We start from the raw sequence: 15,744 nt of genomic DNA on the forward strand, positions 1-15,744 counted from the left end.
CTTTGCTGATGGAAGGTGTCTGCAAGCAGGGAGGGGGAGTCAATTTTGACTTATTCCATCTGAAGCCCTCTTCATCCCATAAATCTGCTCCAGAGGATTGGGGGATCCTTTGGAGCAGATCTGGGAGAAACCCAGGGGCTGCAGGGCACCAGGACTTTGGAATGCTCTCCTCAGGGAGAGCACCTATTTTGCTGTAATTTCAGTACCAGGAAAATATGGTTTTACTCTCTTGTGTGTGTGTGTGTGTTTATTTATTTATTTATTTATTGTGTTTTATCTGCTGTTTACTATACTATTTTATTAACAACATGTTTGGGTCATCATATTTACTTGCTGGAAGTGTAATGCTTGACAGGCAGACTTTTATCATGTTTGTGGAAATGTGTTTTGGTACAAATATGCAGGATTCAAGTGGTTGGAGTTATATTTATTTGTTTATCACCTAAAATTGCTCGCTAGAGTCAGGGTGCTTCCAAATGGAGGGCCCCTAGTGCTACTGGTCAGAAGGCATTGTTCAGCTATTTTATCTGTTTTTCCTTAACAGATTTTCTGCTGTCAGAAAAAAGGTGGAAGAAGTAGTGAAAAAACACAGAAGAGTTATGAGTGGAAGATGTCGTTGTCTGGACCCTCCATAAAATTCTGTGAATGAGCCAGGGTGAAGGCACAATAAAAACCTAATTTGGAAGCATCCTCAATCTGAAAAAGCCAGGGTAAACAACAGCATTCAAGAAAGAGTGGTGAGGCTTAAGAACAGAAGCAGGAAGACCAAAAAGAAGAATGTTACAATAATCAATGCAGCAAATAATAAAATGAACTAAAATGTTGGTACTGTCTCTAGTGTGAAAATAGCAAATTAAACTGAAAATGGCAAGACTAGCTTGGCGTGAGAAAAGGAAGAAAAGGAAAAAAAAGGAGAAAAGGAAGGTGAAAAAAGTACTCTAAGAGGAGTACTGAGGAGAATAAATAGCAACATTATCAAAAACAACAGAAAGAAGTTGAAAAGGCTGAAACGTAGGAGGAATCAAGTTGTTTTAACACTGATTTTTAATGATCTTGAATGTAATGTGTATGGCACTAGCAACTTATTACTGCAAATCCTTTGATGACTGCAATAAATTGTTTTTGTATGATGGAAAATCTGCTTCATTCTATTCAAAATTTAAAAAATTGCACACATGGAACATATAGTTCCTCATCCAGAGGAATGAGAAGGTTGTTTCTGCTGAATAGTTCAAAAATCGACTCTTATCATCTCACACATTGGCATATGAATTGTAAGACCTTGAAAGGTCAGAAACACCTATTTAACATTTTAACAATAAAAAACCTCAGAAATCCACTTTTCCATTTCTGCTAATAGTTTTTGCTATTTTGATTGGATATTTCCTTGAATTATGAAATTCTGTTGACATAATCTAATTTTGAGGGAGGAGGACCCATTGTGTGAGATGGTGAGTAGGGGGGTAGGCACTGGGCAGTGACAAGGCCAGTAGAGCCCTACCGTTAGGATTGAGGTGACCATCTCAGGAGCAGTGGCACGGTGTTGAAGGACACCGTGTGTGTGTGCACACTGTGTGTGCCACATTGACTGCCCTCGTCCCCCTAAGCTAGCCTACTGCCAGCAGATGCTTTGGACGATTCTGTCCTGTTTTGCCAGTGCTGAAATAAGATTCAAGTGCCAATCTGGTTGGCTTCCGTACATAGAATGTGGGTGGAGATACGATCTTGTCCCTTTGCCTCAGGCAGCAGAATATTTTGGGCTCATACTCGTGAGGCTGTACATTTTATTGACTAAAACAGTATATTCAAATTTTGTAGGAGACCTTGGGGGCTATTTACGACACTTTCCCTTGGTCGGAATCCGACCTAGGTGTCCCGAACAAAAATGTTAAAACGTGGCTTCATGGTCAGGCTAAAGTGAGCGTTGGAAGGAAGGCGGAAGGAAACTTTCGGTCAAGACTGGTTTCCGTCCAGGTCTGAATGAGATGTGGAGGCAAAACTATATGGTGGTGTTGTTTTGGTTCGTTTTATTTATTCGACATACATTGCCTGCAGCTGCCCAGAAAGTTCAGGGCGCCCCGGCCAACTCGGGCACAAGGGCCAACGACGCGCTTTGCTTCTGCTCAGAGCTGACGAGGAATTGCCGAGCCCCTCCCCGCGCGCGCCGGAGTGGGGGTGCAGCCGGGGTGGGGTCCGGCAGGAGCAGCCGCTTTCCCGCCCTTATCGTCCTCCTGGGGCGCACGCCGCGCTCGCGCACTCCGCAGTCACCCAAACGCAGCGGGGAAGGCGCTGGCGCTCCCCGAGGGGCGGGGAGCAGAGCGCAACTGAGGCGCTGCTCCGACAGCCCTTTTCTTGCGGGGCTTTCGCAGCGCGAGGGGGTGCAGAAGGCGGCGCCTGAGGCGAGGCTGCTTGCTCGGGGCGGCGTTCTTTCCACCCGCCGCGTTTCTTGGGCTGCCTTCTCCTCAGAGCCGGGAGCGCCGCCGCTGGTGGTCGGACTTCTGGTCGAAGGGGCTGGGAAGCAAGCACCTGCAGCGCGCCGCCGAGAGGGTGCAGCCGGCTGGGGCTTACGCGTAACGAGAGAGCCTGGAGCCGGCAGCCTCGCCGGAGCCCGGTCTCTCCTCCTTCCCTCCCATCCGCTCCTCCGCGGGGCAAAAGGGGGGCTCTGATTTTATTCCGAGAGGCGACTATCGGGGTTCGCCCGTCGGACGCGCCCGGTGGCGGCGCGAGGCGAGAGCGCTTCCAAGGTCTAGCGTGGCGAGCGAGCAAGAAGAGTTGCTTGAAAGTGGAGGTGAGCCACGGGCTGGGCTGAGGCGTCTGCGGCGTGGCGAGCGGGAAGTTTGGGTGGGCGTTGCGGCCAGAGAGCCGCCCTGTTGGCAGCCCGGTTCCTCTGTCGTAGCAGTGAATCGGGGACCTGGCAGATCTGCGAAGGGTAACTGACAACAGCGGTGTGCATGACTACTCGGATGTAAGTAACGCCTATTGAGTTCATCAGGCTTACTCTCAGGGAAAGCGTGCGTAGGATTGCAGCCATAAACGTTGAGGATATAGCTTAAGCGTAGCAAAGGCGGCTAGATAAGTTTGAGCTCTAGTCTAACCTGTTTCTGTAATTCCTGTGTTTGCACTGACTGAGAGAATTAGCATTTAAAATCCCAGGCTTTTTTTTTTTTTCCCCCAGTTATGAAGGCTCTAAGAAACCCCACAGATTCCTTCTCCCTTATTTGCTGCTGATCTTGTGGGGTGCAAGCAACTGGGTGGGTAGTTTGTCTGCTCTACTGATAAGGGGCTGGCACGAACTCTCTCTGCTTTTTTTCTTTTTCCTTCATTTGAACGCCGCTGATTCCAGTTGAGATTGATGCTGGTGGTTAGCCTGTATCAACCGGATGTTTCACATCACATTTCATAAGTGGGGTGTGTTAGTATCCCTTCTTTCTTCCCATTAACCTCCAGTCCTCATTTGGCAGGAAAAAAGCAAACTTCAGGGGGAGCATGTGTACTACAGTTGACCTTTTGAGTTTCCACTTTCTAAAACAGGAGATGGCAAAAAGTGAGATTGTTGACTTTTCCTTCTTCATTTTAATTCAAAATATTCTATGCTGCTGGACCAAGGCATGTGTAATTTAGATTATAATGTGTTGCATGGTATGTTCATGGCCATGAATTCGGGTGGGGGATGTAGTAGTTTCTGCAGTCTAGAGCAAAGCACCAGCCAGGTTCTAATCACCACCTCCGGCCCTAACATTGGTGCTAGTACCTGCCGGCAGGGAAAATTGATCCAGCATGAGCGTTTTGGTACTCCCATATGGAAGCAATTTTTTTGAGAGTGCAATAGGTAAATAAAAAATTATATCATTTATGTGTATGATATGCATCAAAGCTTAGTAATAAAAGGGTTTGTGGCTCTTGCATGATGAGAAATTAGTGGCTTTTCCCTTTTTTGAAAGAACACTTATGTATGCGTAAGCTGTAATTGATGCTCACTTTTTGGCTTTCAGATATGTTTGGCTTGGTCATCACAATACTTATTTTTCTCTGAGTGAGTCTGCCTCTTTGCAGTTATTTATGTAACTTTTATCTTAAACACATGGGTGATCAAAGGGGGCCTTTTGAATAAGCTTTCTGTTTTATGGAATTTAGAATAAATCAGTGGGCCTTAGCTCTTACATTCTCAATATGTTTTTCAACAAGGGGGTATGCTGTTTTAAGTTAATAACTAGATGCCAAAAGATTGTGCATATTATGTGTAGTATTTATAGCATATACTTTCTGGTAACATACACTGTGTTCATTCTACTGTGTATAACAACTTAATTTAAGATTTCATCTCCATTGTGGATCTATTGCTTGTAGTATAGGTCTGTTGATGCCTGGTGTTAAACTCTCAATTGAAAATCTGATAAATAAGACTTGAGCTCTTGCTGATGCTAAAACTTGATCCTTGTAGAGCCGTGAGCAGAAAAGCTATTGCTTGTTTTTATTCAGAATAAACTTATTTCATTTTTGCTGTACATTGGTATGTACATGTATAGGACACAGCCCTATTGCTTTGCCAAGCTCAGATAAAGTTAAAGGAGTTTGGGGGCTCTGTCTTAGAGCAGCTTCTTATGAAATGGCTCCTCATATGAAGCCGCCACCATGCAGAGGTAGTTTCTAGCACTATCGTCATGGAACATAGTAAGAATTGATACCAAAGTTTGCTTCTTTAATTGTTTGTGATCCAAACTTGCCTGAATTCCAAAGATGAGATTAAAATTAGCTGCAACAAAGAAGTCAGCTTCCGTCTAACTTCATTGATGATTTTGTGCTAAAATAGTCTCCCCTTTAGGTCATTTTAATGTAGTTTTGACTCTAGAGTCTTTATATAGCAAGCAACCTTGGCTTTCTACCTGTATTTTTATTTCACTCTCCTTGATGTTTCCACACACTCTGCTAGTAAAATATGCCAGATTACAGAAAGGGATAGATCCCATCCTGTAGTGTGTGTGTGGGGGGGATTGCTATGTTATGAGACATCTTTTTTATTTTGCAATAATTGGATATGATAGTTATGTGAGCCAGGATATATTTATAGTTGTTGATCCATTAGGGAAAGGGTATTTTCCTTATACAGAAAGGTTTTGGACATTATTCATTAATTCATTTTATTAATTACATTTATGTTTTGTCCTTTTTCCAAGGAGCCCAGGGTAATGTACATAATTTTATTTTATTTGTTGTACTTTATCCTTGGATCAAAGCTATGGTTTTCCCATTAGTAATGTATGGCTGTGAGAGCTGGACTATAAGGAAGGCTGAGCGCCAAAGAATTGATGCTTTCGAACTGTGGTGCTGGAGAAGACTCTTACAAGTCCCCTGGACTGCAAGGAGGTCAAATCAGTCAATCCTAAAGGAAATCAACCCTGACTGCTCATTGGAAGGACAGATACTGAAGCTGAAGCTCAAATATTTTGGCCACCTAATGCGAAGAGAAAACTCTCTGGAAAAGACCCTGATGCTGGGAAAGACTGAAGGCAAAAGGAGAAGGGGACGACAGAGGATGAGATGGCTAGATAGCATCACCGATGCAATGAATATGAACTTGAGCACACTCCGGGAGAGAGCGCAGGACAGGAAGGCCTGGTGTGCTATGGTCCATGGGGTCACGAAGAGTCGGACATGACTGAACAACTACAACAATCCTTGGATCAGCTCTGTGAGGTAGGTTAAGATGAAGCATCGTGACTGGCTCAAAGTCTCCCAGTGAACTTCATGGCTGTGCAGGAATTTGAACCTGAGTCTTCCCAATCTGATCCAACACTTCACTACCATGCCGGCTCTTAGTGGTACCCCCCTGGCCCTCCATTTATGTTATTTTTGTTTTTGTTTTACACCAGCCTTCTGTAATAAGTACAGTTCATTTTTAATTTATTTATTTAGTTTAAAATGTCCATGACAGCAGAATTAAGAGAGCATACTCCTATGCATGTTTACTCAGAAGTATGTCTCATTGGCTTGGATCCTAACTAATTATCTGTCAGCAGGAGTCTCCACTCAGCAAAGTGCATTCCCAGCAGTAGAAGCGGGGGGATGGGACAATTTTCACTGAATCCCACTTTCCCTACAGTCCCTTGCATCCTTGAAACTCTGCTTCAAAGGGTTGGGAGACCCTCAGGAACAGTGTGGAGGTAATGCAGGAGGCTGGGGTGGTGGTGAAAATTGCTCCCCCTTTCCTCCAACAGAAGCCTCCATTGAATTGGAGTCACTTCCATGGATGGAAGGAACTCTTCTGTTGCAAAGTGTTAGTTAGGTTCTAAGTCACTGAGTTCAATAGGTCTTACAGGTAAGTATGTGTAGATTGCAGCCCATGCATGTCAGAAATTAGATGGTTAATGCCTGATCATATGGCATTGAAAAACAAGTTTTATTCACACATTTTACTCTTTCAAATTTGTTTGCTTTTTTATAATATCTATTAACTGCAGAGGAAAAACACAAAGCACCTTGAGGTAGAAATCCTCACTTGACATTCTCTATCAAGGACAATCATTTTATTATTATTTTTAAAAATATATACCTTAAAATGGAAAGCAGCTTGCAAAACAATTAAAATGCAGTAAAATATTAGATAAAAGATTTTATCATAGGAACAAAACCCAGAATATAGTAAAAAAAAATCATAGCAATAAAATACAGACCTTTCAGCCTCAGAATGACCTCCTGAAACAAGGATTCCTTGCTCTTTTTTCTGAAAACTAAGAATAATTTAAAACCTAAATGGAATTATGTGAGGCAAGGAATTATTTCTGTATAAAATAGGTCACAGGTCACAGAGCGACAGGGAATAATAGTTGTTCATTGTGTTTCATGCAACATTTAAAGGTAGACATTTAAAGATTAAGGTGTTAAAAATGAATCTCAGAAAGTCAGAATCATGTTTCAGCTCACCCTTGATTCAGTGCTAGGGTCTCTCCAAGTTGTAGTTTTTTAGCATGTCATCTATCTGGAGATACTGGTTTGTCTCCCTCAAGCCAGGATTTGTAAGTCAAGAAGCAGCCCTGGTTTATGATAATGGGTTGTAAAGGAAGTAACAAGCCAGGATCCCTGGCTCAGTTAACTTACTGGGGCGGGGGGAAGTAGTTTGTTTAGCCTGTTGCACTTGCAGAAGGAACCATGTGGGAGCGAATGAGCTGTGTGTACAAGCACAGAGCTTGTTTATGATAAACCAGGATTCTCCAGAATCCTGGCTTATTGTTCCACATGAAGTCGGCCATTGTTTTAATGAGCTTGTGTAGAATGAGGTAGGAGTATCAGGGATACTAACTGGTTAGTGCTGATAGCATCTGTTTAGATAAGGCTCACAGCTCACAGTTCCTCCTCTTCTGCCCAGCACTATTCCATGTAACTTGGAGAACTGTTATTTATTTTTAATCTTCCTTTTGATCTTAACCCTTTAAATTTCCACAAAAGTTGTGAACACCAAGAACTCCCTAATCTCCTTAAGAGGTAGCTCTTTCATTTTTGTGTGAGCTGAATCCAGCACTGAGAGATGTGTCACATCTAATCATATTCTCTCCCGCCCCAGTCAACAAAATCAACCTAGTACAGCAAACAGGATTGCCATTTCATAGTGCGGCTATCCCACTGTAGGGAGGCTACCGTCTGATTCATTATGTGAGAATAGAAAAATCTCAGTTTTTATACTGGACGTGGCTATTGCAAATGACTCACTAAGAACTTCTGGAAAGTTCCTTAGTTCTGGTAAAATTGGAATATTAAGGATTTGCTTTGGAGGCTGGTTGAGAAAAGTTGTAATATACATTGATTGTAATATATACTGACAGTACAATGTTATATGTCTTCTTGGAAGTAAGCTTCATTGAATAGGATTGCAGCCTGAAAGTACTATTCAGAAAGCTCTGTCACGCATACATGGGAAAATTCCCTTCATGCATGGGAATTTTACCTTGCACTAACAGCTGCTCACACCCCATGGGTGCTGCTCTGGATGGCTCCTGAGGGTTAGGGTGCTTTTGGGTACATGAAGTAGAAGGATACTGTCAGAATGCAGGAGCTGAAAAGTCTTTGTACATACATGAAACACTGCATGCCATGCTTTCGATCCCAGCCTATACAAATTATTGGTCCTTGCATATGAATCCTGTTAAATGTTTTTATTTTTTATGTATTCTAATACTTTTTATTACTGTTCACTGATCAGGAATTTATTTCACATGTAGAGTGGCTTATAAGTGTTGTAAAATTAATAAATAATTCCAAATAAACAATATTTTTATTTGTAGTATATTTTCAGGCAGTTCCTCTCAAATGCTCAATTGTTCTTTGTCAGGCAATTAAAGCCACTTGCCTTAGAGATGTAAGTCTTGTGCTTAACGATAAACAGCATTTTCATAAGTGGTGCTGAGAACAGCTTTTAGTCTAAACACATCACTTGTGAATGTTGTTAATGTTGGACAGAAAGTGGAAAACTGCCATTTTTAAATCAGCTGTTCATTTCTAGTCAATGAATTATAGATGTAGAAAGTTAATAAATCAATAGTAAACACACTTGTGAAAATGGTGAAAAACTTCCAGTACCCAGGGCAATACAATTCTCAGTTATGTCTTACATTGTGCTTTGGTTGCTGAAGCCTCACTGCAATACATGTGTCAGGGACGAAGGGAGAGATGGCTGGTGGACCAGCAGGGAAGTGAAAGAGATTAGCAAGGGAGAGAGCATAGAGATAGTATGCATATGGATCACGGTGAAACAGTCAAGGAAGCCCTGACCTCCTGGCTCTTCTAGAAGATGGTAGAACTCAGCAGGCCATCTGGAGTCTCTTCAGCATCCTTATGCTATTGCTCATTTTCACGTATTAATTAAAATACATGCATATATGCAATCTTAAAATTTCTAGAGGCTAGCCATGTTCGTCTGTTGCACCAAAAATAAAAAAGAATCTTCTGGCACTGTAAAGACTGATAAGTTGATTCTGGCATAAGCGTTTGTGGAGTATAGCCAACTTCATCAGATGCTTGGAGTGTAACAGAGTTTCAGGGTTATATACAGTACATATGGGGGTGGAAGGAGAAATCATTGTAAACAGGTCAGAAGAAGATTAAATGCAGGAAGTGTTGATAGCAGTCACTCACAGTAAAGTCATTCACTAGGGGTGTCGGCCCCGTCATGGATCACTGCCTTGTTGTGGCGAAGGGGCTTGCGTAACTCAGTGAAGCCATAAACTATGCCATGCAGGGCCACCCAAGACGGACAGGTCATGGCGGAGAGTTCTGACAAAATGTGGTCCACTGGAGAAGGAAATGGCAACCCATTCCAGTATTCTTGCCAAGAAAACCCCATGGAACGTATCACAAGGCTAAAAGATATGACGCCAGAAGATGAGCCCCTCAGGTCGGAAGGTGTCCAATATACTACTGGGGAAGAGCAGAGGGAATTTCCAAGTAGCGCTAGAAAGAGTGAAGCAGCTGGGCCAAGGCCGAAAGGACACTCAGCTGTGGATGTGTCTGGTGGTGAAAAGAAAATCCGATGCTGTAAAGAACAATATTGTTTAGGAACCTGGAATGTCAGATCAATGAATCAAGGTAAGCTGGAGGTGGTCAAACATGAGATGGCAAGATTGAACATCGACATCTTGGGAATCAGCGAACTCAAATGGACAAGCATGGGCGAATTTAATTCAGGTGACCATCATATCTACTACTGTGGGCAAGAATCCCTTAGAAGAAATGGAGTAGGACTCATAGTCAACAAAAAGGTGGGAAGAGCAGTACTGGGGTACAATCTTAAAAACGATAGAATGATCTCAGTACGAATCCAAGGCAAGCCATTCAACATCACAGTAATTCAAGTCTATGCCCCAACCACTGAGGCCGAAGAAGCTGAGGTTGATCGGTTCTATGAAGACCTATAACACCTTCTAGAACTAACACCAAAAAAAGATGTCCTCTTCATCATAGGGGATTGGAATGCTAAAGTAGGAAGTCAAGAAATCATCAGGATAACAGGCAAGCATGGCCTTGGTGTACAAAATGAAGCCGGTCAAAGGCTAATAGAGTTTTGCCAAGAGAACATGCTGATCATAGCAAACACTCTTTTCCAACAGCACAAGAGGCGACTCTACACATGGACATCACCAGATGGTCAATATCGAAATCAGATTGATTATGTACTTTGCAGCCAAAGATGGAGAAGCTCCATACAGTCAGTAAAAACAAGACCTGGAGCTGACTGTGGCTCAGATCATGAGCTCCTTATTGCAAAATTTCATCTTAAATTGAAGAACATAGGGAAAACCACTAAACCATTCAGGTATGACCTAAATCATATCCCTTATGAATATAGAGCGGAGGTGAGGAATAGATTTCAGGGATTAGACCTGATAGACAGAGTGCCTGAGGAACTATGGACGGAGGTCTGTAACATTGTTCAGGAGGCAGCAACTCAATCTATCCCAAAGAAAAAGAAATGCAAGAAAGCAAAGTGGCTGTCTGATGAGGCTTTACAAGTAGCTGAGGAAAGAAGGGAAGCGAAAAGCAAGGGAGAAAGGGGAAGATATCTCCAACTGAATGCAGATTTCCAGAGAATAGCAAGGAGAGACAAGAAGGCCTTCTTAAATGAACAATGTAAAGAAATCGAGGAAAACAAGAGAATGGGAAAGACTAGAGATCTCTTCAAGAAAATCGGAGATATCAAGGGAACGTTTTGTGCAAAGATGGGCATGATAAAGGACAAAGAAGGCAGGGACCTAACAGAAGCAGATGAGATTAAGAAGAGGTGGAAAGAATACACAGAAGAACTATACAGGAAAGATCTGAATGTCCCTGATAGCCATGATAGTGCAGTCACTGAACTTGAGCCAGACATCCTAGAGAGTGAAGTGAAGTGGGCCTTAGGAAGCATTACTAACAACAAAGGTAGCAGAGATGACAGTTTTCCAGCTGAGCTATTTAAAATCCTAAGAGGTGATGCTGTTAAAGTTTTGCACTCAAAATGCCAACACATTTGGAACACTCAACAATGGCCACAAGACTGGAAAAGGTCAGTTTACATTCCAATTCCAAAGAAGGGCAATGCCAAAGAGTGCTCAGACTACCATACAATTGTGCTCATTTCACATGCCAGCAAGGTTATGCTCAAAATCCTACAAGCCAGGCATCAGCAGCATGTGAACCGAGAACTACCGGAAGTACAAGCTGGGTTCCGAAGAGGCAGAGGAACTAGAGATCAAATCGCCAAGATTCACTGGATCATGGAGAAAGCAAGAGAATTCCAGAAAAACGTCTATTTCTGCTTCATTGACTACGCTAAAGCCTTTGATTATATGGATCACAACAAACTGTGGCAAATCCTTAAAGTGATGGGAGTACCAGACCACCTTACCTGTCTTCTGAGAAACCTGTATGAGGGTCAAGAAGCAATGGTAAGAACCGGACATGGAACAACCGATTGGTTCAAAATTGGGAAAGGAGTACGACAAGGCTGTATATTGTCACCCTGCTTATTTAATTTATATGCAGAGTACATCATGAGAAACGCTGGGTTGGATGAATCACAGGTCGGAATTAAGATTGCCGGGAGAATGATCAACAACCTCAGATACACAGACAATACCACCCTAATGGCAGAAAGTGAAGAGGATCTAAAGAGCCTGTTGTTGAGGGTGAAAGTGGAGAGTGCAAAAGCTGGTTTGAAACTCAACATTAAAAAAACGAAGATCATGGCATCTGGCCCCATCACTTCCTGGCATATAGAAGGGGAAGAAATGGAAGCAGTGACAGATTTTATTTTCTTGGGCGCCAAGATCACTGCAGATGGTGACTGTAGCCATGAAATTAAAAGACACTTGCTCCTTGGGAGGAATGCTATGACAAACCTAGACAGCATAGTAAGAAGCAGAGACATCACCTTGCCGACAGATTCGTATAATCAAAGCTATGGTTTTCCCAGTAGTAACGTATGGCTGTGAGAGCTGGACTGTAAGGAAGGCTGAGCGCTGAAGAATCGATGCTTTTGAACTGTGGTGCTGGAGAAGACTCTTACGAGTCCCCTGGACTGCAAGGAGGTCATATCAGTCAGTCCTAAAGGAAATCAACCCTGAGTGCTCATTGGAAGGACAGATACTGAAGCTGAAGCTCAAATATTTTGGCCACCAAATATGCGAAGAGAAGACTCACTAGAGAAGACCCTGATGCTGGGAAAGATTGAAGGCAAAAGGAGAAGGGGTCAGCAGAGGATGAGATGGGTAGATAGCATCACCGATGCGATAAATATGAACTTGGGCACGCTCCGGGAAAGAGTGGAGGACAGGAAGGCCTGGTGTGCTATGGTCCATGGGGTCACGAAGAGTTGGATAAGACATAACAACTGAACAACAACAACAGAGATGTCGGAGAAATCTGTGGCAGATTGAAATGAGTTTGGATTTTTATGAATTTGACTTGTGGATTCTGCAGCAGACCAGTTTTTCCAAGTCATGCAGATTTTGCGGACTTGCAGACCATTATTTCTCTTTTGGGGGGGATTTGCTGCAATTTGCACTTGTCCTAATGTGCATCACTACAAGTGGGAATTAGTGCTAATGTCCATTAGCACAAGTATAATGGATCATAGAATCATTGAATAGTAGGGTTGGAAGGGGCCTATAAGACCATTGAGTCCAATCCCCTGCTCAATGGAAGAATCCAAGTGAAAGCATCTCCGACAGATGGCTGTCCAGCCTCATCTTGAATGCCTCCAGTGTGGGAGAGCCCACTACCTCCCTAGGTAGTTAGTTCCATTGTCATGCTGCTCTAACAGTCAGGAAGTTTTTCCTGATTTTCAGCCAGAATCTGGCTTCCTGTAACTTGAGCCCATTATTCCGTGTCCTGCATTCTGGGATGATCAAGAAGAGATCCTGGCCTTCCTCTCTGTGACAGCCTTTCAAGTACTTGAAGAGTGCTATCATATCTCCCCTCAGTCTTCTTTCTCAAGGCTAAACATGCCCAGTTCTTTCAGTCTGTCTTCATAGGGCTTTGTTTCCAGTCCCCTGATCATCTTTGTTGCCCTCCTCTGAACCCTCTCCAGCTTGTCTGCATCCTTATTAAAGTGCCTTGCCCAGAACTGGACACAGTACTCCAGAGCCTAACCAGTGCTGAGTAGAGGGGAGCTAGTACTTCCCTGGATTTGGAAGCTATGTTTCTATTAATGCAGCCCCAAAGAGCATTTGCCTTTTTTGCAGCCACATCACATTGTTGGCTCATATTCAGCTTGTGATCTACAACAATTCCAAGATCCTTCTCCATAAAAAAAAAAAAATTGAATCCGTCATTGAGTGGAAAACAGAACAAAAGATGCCTAAGAATCCATGAAACACAGACAGAACAGATTTAACTAAATCCGTACGTCCCTGCTGATAACATCCTGGCACTAAGTAAGCCTATTAACACATGCAGTGTGATTAAAATATCCTTTACCCTGATTCAAGCTGATTAACATCACAATACCATGCATCATAAATTCAGCGGGAATTACTCCCAGGTAATATCCTATGCAGTCCCAGGCTGCATAGGATTGCAGCCTTATGCTATAATCCTATGCCACTTACCTGGGAGTAATTCTAATTGAATTCAGTGGAACTTATTCTAGTAGACATTTATAGCATTGTGCTGCATCTTGAACTTTTAAAACAGGAGGTACATTTTTGAGAAGTGTATTCTTTGTCATCCATCTAGTCTCAGTCACAACTAAGCAAGATCACTTACTCAGGCTCACATGTGATTCCATGATATCCTGATGGGCTTTTTTCCTGCTTGAAATCAGCTGGGGGTGGGGCACAAAGGGCACTGGGGCTGTGGTGTTCCAGCTGTGGTGCTCCATGCCCATTTCCTTGGTTATATTTCAACCCCTCCCACTAAGGTGTGTGTGTATGGGGGAAATACAGATACCTGTATTGTATCTGCTCCCCCCCCGGGGGGGGGATCTAGCAGCTTTGAGAACAGGGACTTTGATCAAGAAAAGGGTGCAGCGGAGAGGTGTAACCCTTTTCCCCCAGTGCTGCTTAACTGATAAAAGAAAATCTGAGCCTCCAGTGGCTGCTTTAAAAAATGCTGGGAAATTCTAGCACAGATTTCTTGTGTTATGTATAGTTTGGCTTTCAGTACCCAGAACTTTTCAGAAGCAGGGGTTGTCAATTATCATGTATATATTATATGGAAAATTAATATCCATGCATTTTGCTTGATACAGTCAAAATATTCATAATTTGGAAAATAACATACAGTACATTTCTGCCAGTGTTATATTTGTAAAGCTTGTCCTCAAAAGTCACATATTTTGCCTAGTTCATTCTTTTACAGAGAACAGCAGGTTTTAACTCAATGCATTTAATCAAAGGTCATGAATTCCATTTTAAGAGTTTATGATGTAGATCTTAATATATTTTTATTATATTTAGTTTGTGTGATAATTTTAAACCAGGTTATTTTTAAGGTGCATTTGATATAATTGATGTTTTTAGAAAAAAATCTGATTCGTTTTTTTAAAACTTTGTCATTTATTTATTTTAAATCATCTATTTTTGTCTACCCTGACCAGTGCAGGATGAAGATATGGGTCTTTGTGAACTGTGGGTTAGATGAGCTGTGAATGTATATCTGACATCCACCCACCCAAAGGACATCTTTACATATTTTGCTGTTTGCATTTCAAGAGAGGTTCCAGTAATCTGAGAACCAGCATTTTGCTGGTATGAAACCTTGGTGCTCTTCCTGTCCAGTAGTATATATAATGCTTTCATTTTCATTCAAGAGAAAAAGAACAGATGATCTCCTAAATTCCACCTAAAAAAAGTTCAACTCATTCTATTTGTGTGCTTCTTTTTTTAAAGAGATACTTTCAGATGTCTTTTAAGTTCCCCTCTTCAGGGTGAATGGTATAACATATCTCTTTGGGTAATAGTTCAAGGCTCTGTAAAGTTTTTACACATAAATTGCTGCATACAGTTATATTTGGTTTACGTTTCTGAAGTTTTCCCCACCATTGTAACATCTAGAGACTTAATTATTTCTAAGGATAGGCTCAGATGGCGAAGAACAAGGCAGTTGCCTCAGAGAAGTGCTGATCCACTATATTGCCACGCACCGGCTGCTTCCAATCCCTTGTTATGCAAAGAGCAGATAACAAGAAATACGTATTAAAGGCAGTATAGTGAGACTGAACAGATGGCCTTAGGGAGGCCATTTAGGATGGGACCAATCACATGAGATCATTGCCTGCTTTGGGACTGCAAGACTGTGTCCAGCAGCCTAGTCTTCTAGTGACAGTGTCAGTTATTAGACAACTTAGCAAATGTGGCAATCCAGGGATCTACTGATAGTCGTTGGGAATAGCTCATATGATCTGTGTCAGGAGTTTCTTGTGTCCATCTTTAGTTCCACCTACTTTAGGCATTCAAACTTAGCAAATGTGTAAGACATTTCTGAAAACCTATGGTTGACATACCTGCAGACCCACACATTGAAGAAAACTTGTCTAACTCTCTAGGCAATCCAGGAATCTAGAATGATACCCTACAACATATAGCTACTCGCTGTTAGAGGCAATATGCTGAACTAGGTCTGATCCAACAAGGCAATTCTTATATTCTCTAGGGGCCTTCGTACATTCTGACGTGGAAAATTGGAGAGTAAGACTCCTTAGATTATTCTATCGCGTTTTTTTGTTGAATTGTTCATCATCAGGGTCCTGCAACTGGAAGAACCTAAGAACCTTTT

General features: G+C 42.3%; 1 protein-coding gene across 3 annotated transcripts in view; it reads left to right on the top strand.

Annotated features, from left to right (window-relative positions):
* Positions 1–1,973: 1,973 nt before the first annotated feature.
* Positions 1,974–15,744, top strand: part of KCNG2 (potassium voltage-gated channel modifier subfamily G member 2) — a 96,576-nt gene continuing 82,805 nt past the window's right edge. Inside the window, exon 1 of one of the 3 annotated variants that reach the window (XM_084850054.1) lies at positions 1,974–2,788. The gene's annotated coding sequence lies outside the window, so the exon portion shown is untranslated. Of the gene's footprint in view, positions 2,966–15,744 lie in introns of all 3 variants that reach the window. The other 2 variants (XM_084850055.1, XM_084850056.1) reach the window with 2 other exon arrangements.

The sequence above is a fragment of the Heloderma suspectum genome, chromosome 4 (assembly GCF_057233095.1).
Source record: "Heloderma suspectum isolate Gila_16-S chromosome 4, 16-S_ref, whole genome shotgun sequence".
Lineage (NCBI taxonomy): Eukaryota > Metazoa > Chordata > Lepidosauria > Squamata > Helodermatidae > Heloderma > Heloderma suspectum.